A 12,045-nucleotide genomic window follows, 5' to 3' on the forward strand; every position below is an offset into this window, starting at 1 on the left:
ACATATCAGCTTTTAGTTCTAATATTTATTTTCAGAAACTTTTCCCTAGTTTCCCTGTATTATAGACAGTAAGTTATCAACACACCCAGTGCCATTATATAACATTGCATAATAGACGGTAAATTACCAACACACACAGTGCCCCCATGGTAAAATATTGCTTTATAGTTAATTACCAACGCATCCAGTGTCCCCATTATATAACGTATCATAGACAGTAAATTACCAAGGCACTCAGTGACCCCCATTATCTAATATTGTATTACACACAGTAAATTACCAACACACCCAGTGGCCCAATATATATAATCTACTGTGGACAATAAATTACCAACACCCCCTGTGCCTGCATTATATAACATTGTATAATAGACAGTAAATTACCAACGCATCTACGGTCCACATTATATAGTATGCGAGACAGCAAATTAGCAACACATCCAGTGTCCACATTATATAACATTGTATTATAGATAGTAAATTACCAACACACCTAGTGTCCCCATTATATAACATTGTATTAAAGGCAGATTACCAACATGCCCATGTTTTTTCATTATTCGTTCATGGGATGTGGGTGTTGCTGGCAAGGCCAGCATATTTGCCCTTGAGAAGGTGGTGGTGAGCCGCCTTCTTGAACCGCTGCAGTCCGTGTGGTGAAGGTTCTCCCACACAGTGCTGTTAGGTAGGGATTATAAGCATTATAGACAGTAAGTTACCAATACATTCAGTGCCCCCATTATATAACATGGTATTATCAACAGTAAGTTACCAACACACCCACTGTCCCCATTATGTAACGTATTATAGACAGTAAATTACCAACACACCTAGTGACCCAGTTACATAACACCGTATTAAAGACAGCAAATTGCCAAGGCATCCAGTTTTCCCAATATATAAAATTGTATTATAGACAGTAAATTACCACCACACCCAGAGACCCCATTATATACATTCTACTGTGGACAATACATTAGCAACTTACCCAGTGTCCCTATTATATAAGATAGTATCATCGACAAGAAATTACCAAAGCACCCAGTGTCCCCATTATATAACATTGTATTATACGAACATACAAATAGAGAAGGAGTAGGCCATTTGGCCCCTCGAGCCTGCTCTGCCATTTGATAAAATCATTTCTCATCTGATTATGACCTCAACCCTACTTTCCCGTCTACCTACCATAACCTTTGACTCCCTTGTTAATCAGGAATCTATCTAACTCAGCCTTAAAAATATTCAATGACCCTGCCTCCACTGCTCTCTGGGGCAGGGAGTTCCACAGACTCACGACCCTCAGACGAAAAAATTCTCCTCATCTCCATCTTAATTGGGAGACCCCTTATTTTTAAACTGTGTCCCCTAGTTCTAGTCTCTCCCACAAGGGGAAACATCTTCTCTGCATCTACCCCTTCAAGTCTGCTCAGGATCTTATATATTTCAATAAGATCACCTCTCATTCTTCTAAACTCCAGTGTATACAGGCCCAACTTATCCAACCTTTCCTCATAAGATAACCCCCTCATCCCAGGAATTAGTTGAGTGAACCTTCTATCAACCGTCTCCAAAGCAATTATGTCCTTCCTTAAATAAGGAGACCAAAACTGCACACAGTATTCCAGAAGAACCATGCTAGGACCAGAGGTCTAGTGAATCGAATAACTAGGGAGGTAAATAGGGCTTTAAACTAACTAAGGGCTGGGTGGGGGGGGGGGGGGGCGGGCGGGGAGGGTCCTGGTGGAGAGAAATCTAGAATGCTAAAGAGAAAAGACAAGGAAGCAGTGCAGGAAAGTGATTGGGGTAAGGATAACCAGATTGTGTCAGGAAGGGACAGAGCGTACAAACAAAAGACAACAAATAGGGTCCGGGTAAGAAAAAATGGTAATAAGACAAATAGGGCCATAGTACAAAAAAATGTTAAGATGTCTAAAAATGTTAAAAAGACAAATCTAAAGGCACTGTATCTGAATGCACAAAGCATTTGTAATAAGGTAGATGAATTAACAGCACAAATAGATGTAAACGGATATGATATAATTGCGATTACGGAGACATGGCTGCAGGGTGACCAAGGCTGGGAGCTGAATATCCAAGGGTATTCGATATTTAGGAAGGACAGGCAAAAAGGAAAAGGAGGTGGGGTGGCGTTGTTAGTAAAGGATGAAATCAGAGCAATAGTGAGAAAGGATATTGGCTCAGAAAATCAAGATGTGGAATCAGTCTGGGTGGAGTTAAGCACCAAGGGGCAGAAAACACTGGTGTGAGTTGTCTATAGGCCTCCAAACAGTAGTGGTAATGTAGGGGACGGCATCAAACAGGAAATTAGAGATCCATGTAACAAGGGTACTACAGTAATCATGGGTGACTTTAATCTACTTATAGACTGGCCAAACCAAATTAGCAATAATACTGTGGAGGATGAATTCCTGGAGTGTATACGAGATGGTTTTTTAGACCAGTATGTTGAGAAACCAACTAGGGAACAGGCTATCCTTGATTGTATTGTGCAATGAGAAGGGGTTAATTAATAATCTCGTTGTGTGGGGTCCTTTAGGGAAGAGTGACCATAACATGGATAGAATTCTTCATTAAGATGGAAAGTGAAGTAGTTCAATCCGAAACTAGGGTCTTAAATCTATACAAAGGAAACTACGAAGGTATGAGGAGTGAGTTGGCTATGATAGATTGGGAAGCTTCATTAAAAAGGCATGACAGTGGATAGGCAATGGCTAACATTTAAGGAACGAATGCATGAATTGCAACAGTTATACATTCTTTTCTGGCGCAAAAACACAAAAGGAAAAGTGCTCAACTATGGCTAACAAAAGAAATTAAGGATAGTATTAGATCCAAAGAGGAGTGATATAAAGTTGCCAGAAAAAGTAGCAAGCCTGAGGTTTGGGAGCAGTTTAGAATTCAGCAAAAAAAGGACCAAGAGGTTGATTAAGAAGGGAAAAATAGAGTATGAGAGTAAACTTGCAAGGAACATAAAAGTGGACTGTAAAAGCTTCTACAAGTATGTAAAAAAAAGATTAGTGAAGACAAATGTAGGTCCCTTACAGTCAGAAATGGGAGAATTTATAATGGGGATCAGGGAAATGGCAGAGCAATTAAACAAATACTTTGGTACTGTCTTCACAGATGAGGACACAAATAACTTCACAGAAATGCTGGGGAACTAAGGGCCTAGTGAGAAGGAGGAATTAAAGGAAATTAGTATTAGTAAAAAAAGTGCTGGAGAAATTAATGGGACTGAAAGCCGATAAATCCCCAGGGCCTGATAATCTGCATCCCAGAGTACGAAAAGAGGTAGCCATGGAAATAGTGGATGCATTAGTTGTCATCTTCCAAAATTCTATAGATTATGGAACAGTTCCTGCAGATTGGAGGGTGGCAAATGTAACCCCACTATTTAAAAAAGGAAGGAGAAAAAACAGGGAACTACAGAACGGTTAGCCTAACATCAGTAGTAGGGAAAATGCTAGAGTCTATTATAAAGGATGTGATAACAGAACACTTAGAAAATATCAACGGGATTAGACAAAGTCAACATGGATTTATGAAAGGGAAATCATGTTTGACAAACCTACTGGAGTTTTTTGAGGATCTAACTGGTAGAATAGATAAGGGAAAATCCAGTTTATTTGGATTTTCAGAAGGCCTTTGATAAAGTCCCACATAAGAGGTTAGTGTGCAAAATTAAAGCACATGGAATTGGGGGTAATATACTGGCATGGATTAAAAATTGGTTAACAGACAGAAAACAGAGAGTAGGAATAAATGGGTCTTTTTCGGGGTGGCAGGCAGGGATCAGTGGGGTACCGCAGGGATCAGTGCTTGGGCCACAGCTATTCACAATATATATCAATGATTTGGATGAGGGAAGCAAATGTAATATTTCAAGTTTGCTGATGACACAAAACTAGGTGGGATCGTGAGTTGTGAGGAGGATGCAAAGAGGCTTTATGGCGATTTAGACAAGTTGAGTGAGTGGGTAAATACATGGCAGATGCAGCATAATGTGGATAAATGTGAAGTTATCCATTTCGGAAAGAAAAACAGAAAGGCAGAGTATTATTTAAATGGTGATAGATTGGGAAATGTTGATGTACAAAGGGACCTGGGTGTCCTTGTACACCAGTCACTGAAAGCAAACATGCAGGTGCTGCAAGCAATTAGGAGGGCAAGTGGTATGTTGGCCTTCATTACAAGAGGATTTGAGTACAGGAGCAAGGATGTCTTACTGCAGTGAAACAGGGCCTTGGTGAGACCACACCTTGAGTATTGTGTGCAGTTTTGGTCTCCTTACCGAAGAAAGGATATACTTGCCATAGAGGGAGTGCAGCAAAGGTTCGCCAGACTAATCCCTAGGATGGCAGGACTGTCGTATGAGGAGAGATTGGGTCGACTCGGCCTGTATTCACTCGAGTTTAGAAGAATGAGAGGGAATCTCATTGAAACATATAAAATTCTGTCAGGGCTTGACAGACTGGTGCAGGGAGGATGTTTCCCCTGGCTGGGGGGTCCAGAACGAGGGGTCACAGTCTCAGGATAAGGGGTAGGACATTTAGGACTGAGATGAGGAGAATTTTCTTCACTCAGAGGGTAGTGAACCTGTGAAATTCTCTACTACAGAAGACTGTGGAGGCTAAGTCACTGAATATATTTAAGAAGAAGCTAGATAGATTTCTAGACACAAAAGGCATCAAGGGGTATGGGGAGAGAGCAGGAATATGGTATTGAAAGAGAGGAACAGCCATGATCATATTGAATGGCGGAGCAGGCTCGAAGGGCCAAATGGCCTACTCCTGTTCCTATTTTCAATGTTTCTATGTGGTCTCACCAATGCCCTGTATGACTGTAGCAAAACATCTCTACTTTTATATTCCATTCCCCTTGTAATAAATGACAACATTCCATTTGCCTTCCTAAACACTTGCTGTACCTGCGTACTAACTTTTTGTGATTCATGTACTAGGACACCCAGATCCCTCTGTACCTCAGAGTTCTGCAATCTCTCTCCATTTGAATAATATACTGCTTTTCTGTTCCTCCTGCCAAAGTGGACAAGTTCACATTTTCCCACATTACACTCCATCTGCCAAATTTTTGCCCACTCACTTAACCTATCTATATCTTTTGCAGACTCCTTATGTCCTCATCACAACTTACTTTCCTATCTACCTTTGTGTCATCAGCAAATTTAGCAACCATACATTCGGTCCCTTCATCCAAGTCATTGATACAGATTGTAAATAGTTGAGTCCCCAGCACTGATCCCTGTGGCACTCCACTCGTTACATCTTGCCAACCTGAAAATGACCCATTTATGCCTACTCTCTGTTTCCTATTAACTAACCAATTCTTAGTTAATATGTTGCCCCCTACACCATGAGCTCTTATTTGGTCTAGTAGCCTTTGATGTGACACCTTGTCAAAAGCCTTCTGGAAATCCAAGTACACCACATCCACAGGATCCCTTTTATCCACGTTACTTGTTACTTCCTGAAAGGACTCTCATAAATTAGTCAAACACAATTTCCCTTTCACAAAGCCGGGTTGACACTGCCTGATTGCAATGAGATTTTCTAAGTGCCCTGCTATAACCTCCTTAATAATAGATTCTAGCATTTTCCCTATGACAGATGTTAAGCTAACTGGCCTGTAATTTCCTGCTTTCTGTCTCCCTCCTTTCTTGAATAGATGAGTTACATTCGCAATTTTCCAATCTGATGGGACCCTTCCAGAATCTCGGGAATTTTGGAAAATTGATACTAATGCATCTACCATCTCTGCAGCCACTTCTTTTAAGACCCTAGGATGAAGTCCATCAGGACCTGGGGACTTGTCAGCTCTTAGTTCTAATAATTTTTTCAGAACCCTTTACCTGGTGATTGTAAATATTTTAAGTTCCTCTCTCCCTTTCACCGCTTGATTCACAATTATTTCTGGCATGTTATTTGTATCCTCTGCAATGAAGATGGACGCAAAACATCTGTTCTATTCATCCGCCATGTCCTTATTTTCCATTATTAATTTCCCAGACTCTCTCTCTGGAGGACCAACGCTCACTTTACTTACACTTTTCCTTTTTAAATACCTGTAGAAACTCTTACCATCTGTTTTTATATTTCTAGCTAGCTTTCTCTCGTAATCTAATTTCTCTCTCCTTATTATTCTTTGAGTCATTCTTTGCTGTTTTTTTATATTCTGTCCAATCTTCTGACCTGCCACTAATCTTCACGGAATTGTATGCTTTTTCTTTCAATTTGATACCATCTTTAACTTCCTTAGTTAGCCACGGGTGGTACGTCCTTCCCCTAGTGTTTCTTTCTCACTAGAATGTATCTTTGCTGAGTGTTATGAACTATCTCATTAGATGTCTGCAACTGCATCTCTACTGACATATCCCTTGACCACGTTCTCAGTTCACTTTAGCCAGCTCTGTCTTCCTGCCCTCATAACTGCCCTTATTTAAGTTTAAAACACTAGTCTTAGACTTACTCTTCTCTCCCTCAAACTGAATGCGAAATTCAATCATATTGTGATCGCTGCTACCTAGAGGCTCCTTTACAATGAGGTCATTAATTAATCCTATGTCATTACTCATTACTAGATCTAGAATAGCCTGCTCTCTGGTTGGCTCTGGAACGTGCTGCTCTAAGAAACTGTCCCGAAAGCACTCTATGAACTTATCTTCCAGGCTACCTTTGCCAATCAGATTCTTCCAATCTATATGTAGATTAAAATCACCCATGATTATCGCCGTTCCTTTCTCACAAGTCCCCATTATTTCTTCCTGTATACCCTGTCCTACAGTGTGGGTACTGTTAGGGGGCCTATAAACTACTCCCACAAGTGACTTCTTGTCTTTACTATTTCTGATCACTACCCAAACTGATTCTACATCTTGGTCTTTAGAACGAAGGTCATTTCTCTCTCTTATACTCATGTCATCCTTAATTAACAGAGCTACCCCTCCACCTTTTCCTAGCTTCCTGTCCTTCCCAAATGTTATGTAATATAGAAAGTAAATAACCAAAATACCAGTGTCCCTATTATATAATTGTATAATCAACAGTAAATTACCAACACACCCAGACTATAACATTGTATTATAGACAGGAAATTACACAACACACACAGTTGCCCCATTGTAAAATATTGCTTTATAGATAGTTAAGTACCAAGGCACCCAGTGTCCCCATTATACAACATTGTATTACAGACAGTAAATTACCAACACACCAACTGCTGCCATTATATACATTCTATTGTGGACAATACATTACCAACTTACCCAGTGTCCCCATTATATAAGATTGTATCATAGACAGTAAATTACCAACACACCCAGTGCCCCCATTATATAACATTCTTTTATAGACAGTAAATTACCAAAACACCCAGTGTCCCCATTATATGACATTGTAATAGACAGTAAATGACTAACACACCCAGTACCCCCATTTAAAATATTGCATTAGAGATAGTTAAGTACTAACGCAACCAATGTCTCCATTATATAACATTGTATTATAGATAGTAAATTACCAACACATCCAGTGTCCCCATTATATAACATTGTATTATAGACAGTAAAATACCACCACACCCAGTGTCTCCATTATATAACATTGTATTATAGACAGTAAATTATCAACACACCCAGTGTCCCCATTATATAAAATTGTGTGAAGGACAGTAAATGACTCACACCCAGTGTCCCTCTCAACAGTTGCATTCTTTTAATCTTACCTGTACCAGATTGTTGAAGAGAAAGAAAGACTTGCTGCGGTACAGGATACAAGGACAAAAGGTTTAGGTAAGATTAAGTATACAGAGGGTGGAGTTTGGGAGGCCGGTCAGCAGGGCACCGGAATAGTCGAGTCTCGAGTGACAAAGGCATGCATGAGGATCTCAGCATCAGATGGGCTGAGGCAGGGGTGGAGGTGGGTGATACTACGGAGGTAGAAGCATATTTTGTGGAGATGATATGGGGTCAGAAGCTCAGCTTTGGGTCAAGTAGGATTCCAAGGTTGAAAACGATCTGGTTAGCAGAGGTGGATGGAATCGTGACGAGGGTTCGGAGTTTGTGCTGGGGCCTAATATGATTGAGTCATTCTTCCCATCGTTTGACTGTTGGAAGTTGTGATTCATCCAGGACTGGATAGCTGGCAGTCTGACAACACACACAGACAGTGGAGGGGTCGAGACAGATGGTGAAGACGTAGAGCTGGGTGTCATTAGTGTACATGTGGAAGCTAACCCCTTGTCTGCATATGAGGTAGCCAAGGGGCAGCATGTAGATGAGGAAGAGGGGGAGCCCAGGGATAGACCCTTGGGAGACTCCGGAAGCAGATAGAGAAGCCATTGGTGGACGTGCTCTGGTTATATTCAGAGAGCTATGAGTAGAACCAATCGAGAGAAGTCTCACTTAGCTGGACAACGAAGGAGCGGCTTTGGAGGAGGATGGTGTGGTCAACTGTGTCAAAGGCTGCTGAAAGGTCGAGAAGAATGAAGAAGGATAGTTCATCATAGTCACAGTCACATAGGATGTAATTTGTGACTTTGTTTAGGGCCGTTTCAAAGTTGTAGCGGGGCAGAAATCTCATTGGAAAGGTGGACATGGATTTGGGAGGCAACATGTTCAAGGACTTGAGAGGAATGGGAGGTTGGAGATTGGGTGGAAGTTTACAAGAGGTAGGGGTCGAAGTTAGTTTCTCTTGAGGAAGGTGATGATGGTAGATTTGAGAGAGAGATGAACAATATCTGAGGAGAGGGAACCATTTACAGTATCAACCAGCATGGGGGTCAGGAAGTGAAGTTGGGTGGTCAACAGTTTAATGGGAATAGGGCAGGAAATGGGTCTCAAGGAAAAGTAAGGGGACAGGGCTTAAGGGGAGAAACCAGAGAGAGGCAAGCATTGACGAGGGAGCCTGTGTGGAGGTTTGGCTCAGTGGGAAGCAGCTGGTCTAAACCTTAGTAATAAATTAGTCCTTGAGCTCCACACACTTGTTGGAAGGGAGAAGGGTTTTAGGAGGCCGTTGATAATGGAGAAAAGAAGCCGGGGGTCAACCTTGTTTTCCCAGATGATCCTGGAATATTGAGTAGTTTTGGCAGAGGAGATTGTAGCCTGATAGCGTTTGATGTAGTCCAACTGGACCTGGTGATCCAAGGCTATACCAGTTCACCATTAACTAAACGCAATGCTCCCCTTCACACCGTGTAATGTGACAGCCTGCACTAAACTAACTACGCACATCAGCCTTGATTTTGGCAGCGAGAGAGAGCCAGGAGCTCCTGTGTGTGACAGGCTTTAGCCAATGAGAACTGGGAGTTCATGTGAATGACAGGCTGGCAGCTAGTACAAACTGGGAGTTCGTGTGAGTGACAGGTTAGCAGCCAATGTGAGAGGAGAGCAAGATGAATGCAGATGGTTGATCTGAGATGACTGGAAGTTGCTGTGTTGTTTGAAACAGCGAGGGCAGTAAAAATAAGAGGAACACAAGGCTGAGTGATCATTTGTTTGAAACATGTGTTAGTGCCCCAGGTAATGGCAGCCCAGCTCAGTTGCAGATTGCAACATTGATTCATGCACTTAGCACTCATCATTTCTCTAGATTTAGTTAAGAAAAAGGTCGTGCAGGGAAGCAGGTCACTCATTTTTTGAGCACAAAATGTAGGCTGACAGTACTGAAGGCGTTTCGGATGAGATATTAAACTGAGGCCCCGTCTGCCCTCTCAGGTGGGCATGAAAGAGCCCACAGCACGCTTAGAAGAGCAGGGGAGTTCTCCCCAGTGTCCTGGCCAATCACAATCAACACCACTAAAACAGATTATCTGGTCATTCTCATTGCAGTTTGTGGGACCTTGCTGTGTGCAAATTGGCTGCCATGTTTCCTACAACAGTGAACACAATTCAAAAAGTACTTCATTGGTTGTGAAGCACATTGGGAGGTCCTGAATGGTGCTGTATAAGTGCAACTCTTTCTTTTTTGGCACTCCTTCAAGTGGACTTGACTGTATATTGTTGAAGCCAGAACATGCCTCTGTTGACTGCCTTCAGCATTAATGATTTACTGACATCTACATGGTGTCCAGAAACCCAGACTGACAATAGTCCAACTCTGATTGCAAGGCCACATCCTCATTCACCTCATGATTAATCCACAACCAGTGTCTGTACAGTTTGGATTGCATGGCAGGTGATTTTCTGAACACTTCTCTCCCTCCCCAGGACACACCCGGTTGCTGCTGGGGGACAGAACTGCCCTCCTGTGCCTCACTTAGGTGCTCATTCATTATGCACCTCTACCACCTAGAAGGACAAGGGCAGCAGGCACATAGGAACAACACCACCTGCACATTTTCCTCCAAGTCACATACCATCGCCACTTGGAAATATATCGCCGTTCCTTCATCGTTGCTGGGTCAAAATCCTGGAACTCCCTACCTAACAGCACTGTGGGAGAGCCTTCACCACACGGACTGCAGCGGTTCAAGGCTGCGGCTCACCACCTTCTCAAGAGCAATTAGGGATGGGCAATAAATGCTGGCATTGCCAGCGACGTCCACATCCCATGAACGAATAAAAAAGAGCCCCAATACTGTGTACTGCAAATGCCACCAAACCAAGATCAGTAAAATCGACACACATACAGGCGAGGGATAAGACAGGGCTGAGTCTGGGGCAGCTGCAGATGGGGATCGTAGACAGATAGGAGACTTGGTCAGAAATCGGTGCCGAGCTGAGCGCCGATTTCCTCAGGTCAATGCGATCGTGGTATTGGGCAGGAGAGAGGGCTGTGCAGCCGACAGCTGTGGGAATTGCTGATAGGACCAAGAACACATCTGACCCACTCAGCTTCCCGTTCTTTCCAACTGTCTGCACAGCTGATTGGGACCATACACCTTAGACATCACGTGCTGTTGCAATCTAAATGGGGTAGAGGAGCAAAGGGATCTTGGGGTACAGAAACACAAATCACTAAAAAGTAGCGACGCAGGTTAATTAGGCCATAGCAAGGGCAAACCAAGCACTGGGTTCATTTCTAGAGGGATAGAAATGGAAAGCAGAGAAATTATGTTAAACTTGTACAGAACCGTGGTTTGACCACACTTGGAGTACTGTTAACAAGCTCTGGTTTCCATACTATAGAAAGGATATAGAGGCACTGGAGAAGGTGCAAAAAAGATTTAAAAGGATGATACCAGAACTGAGAGGATATACTTATCAGGAAAGGCTAAACAGGCTGGGGCCCTTTTCTCCAGAAAAGACGACTTTAAGATTATGAAAGGATTTGATAGGTAGACATAGAGAAGATGTTTCCACTTGTGAGGGAGAACAGAACTAGGGACCATAAATATAAGATAGTCACTAATAAATCCAATAGGGAATTCAGGAGAAACTTCTTTACCTAGAGAGTGGTTAGAATGTGGAGTAGTTGAGGCAAATGGAGTTGAGGCAAATAGCATAAATGCATCGAAGGGGAAGCTGGATAAACACGTGGGAGAAAGGAATGGAAGGATATGCTGATCGGGTTAGATGAAGAGGGGCGGGAGGAGGCTCGTGTGGAGCACGAACACCGGCATGGACCTGTTGGGCCGAATGGCCTATTTCGGTGCTGGAGACTCAATGTAATTGTATGTATAGTGGAGTAGTGGATATGTTGCTGGATTAGTAATCCAGAGGCCTGGACTAATAATCCTCGGTCACATTCCACCATAGAAGTTTGAGAATTTGAATCCAATTTTAAAAAGCTGGAAACAAAAAGCTGGTATCAGTAAAAGTGACCATGAAGTTGTCAGGTTGTTGTAAAAACCCAACTGGTTCACTAATGTCCTTTAGGGACCTTACCCGGTCTGGCTTATTTGTGACTCCAGTCCCACACCAATGTGGTTGGCTCTTGACTGCCCTCCGAAGTGGCCTAGAAAGACACTCAGTATCAAACCGCTACCAGTGGTTCACCACCACCTTCTCAGGGCAACAAATGCTGGCCTTGCCCGTGACTGCCACATCCCCGGAGTGAATAAAGA

The sequence above is a fragment of the Heptranchias perlo genome, chromosome 10, assembly GCF_035084215.1.
Source record: "Heptranchias perlo isolate sHepPer1 chromosome 10, sHepPer1.hap1, whole genome shotgun sequence".
Lineage (NCBI taxonomy): Eukaryota > Metazoa > Chordata > Chondrichthyes > Hexanchiformes > Hexanchidae > Heptranchias > Heptranchias perlo.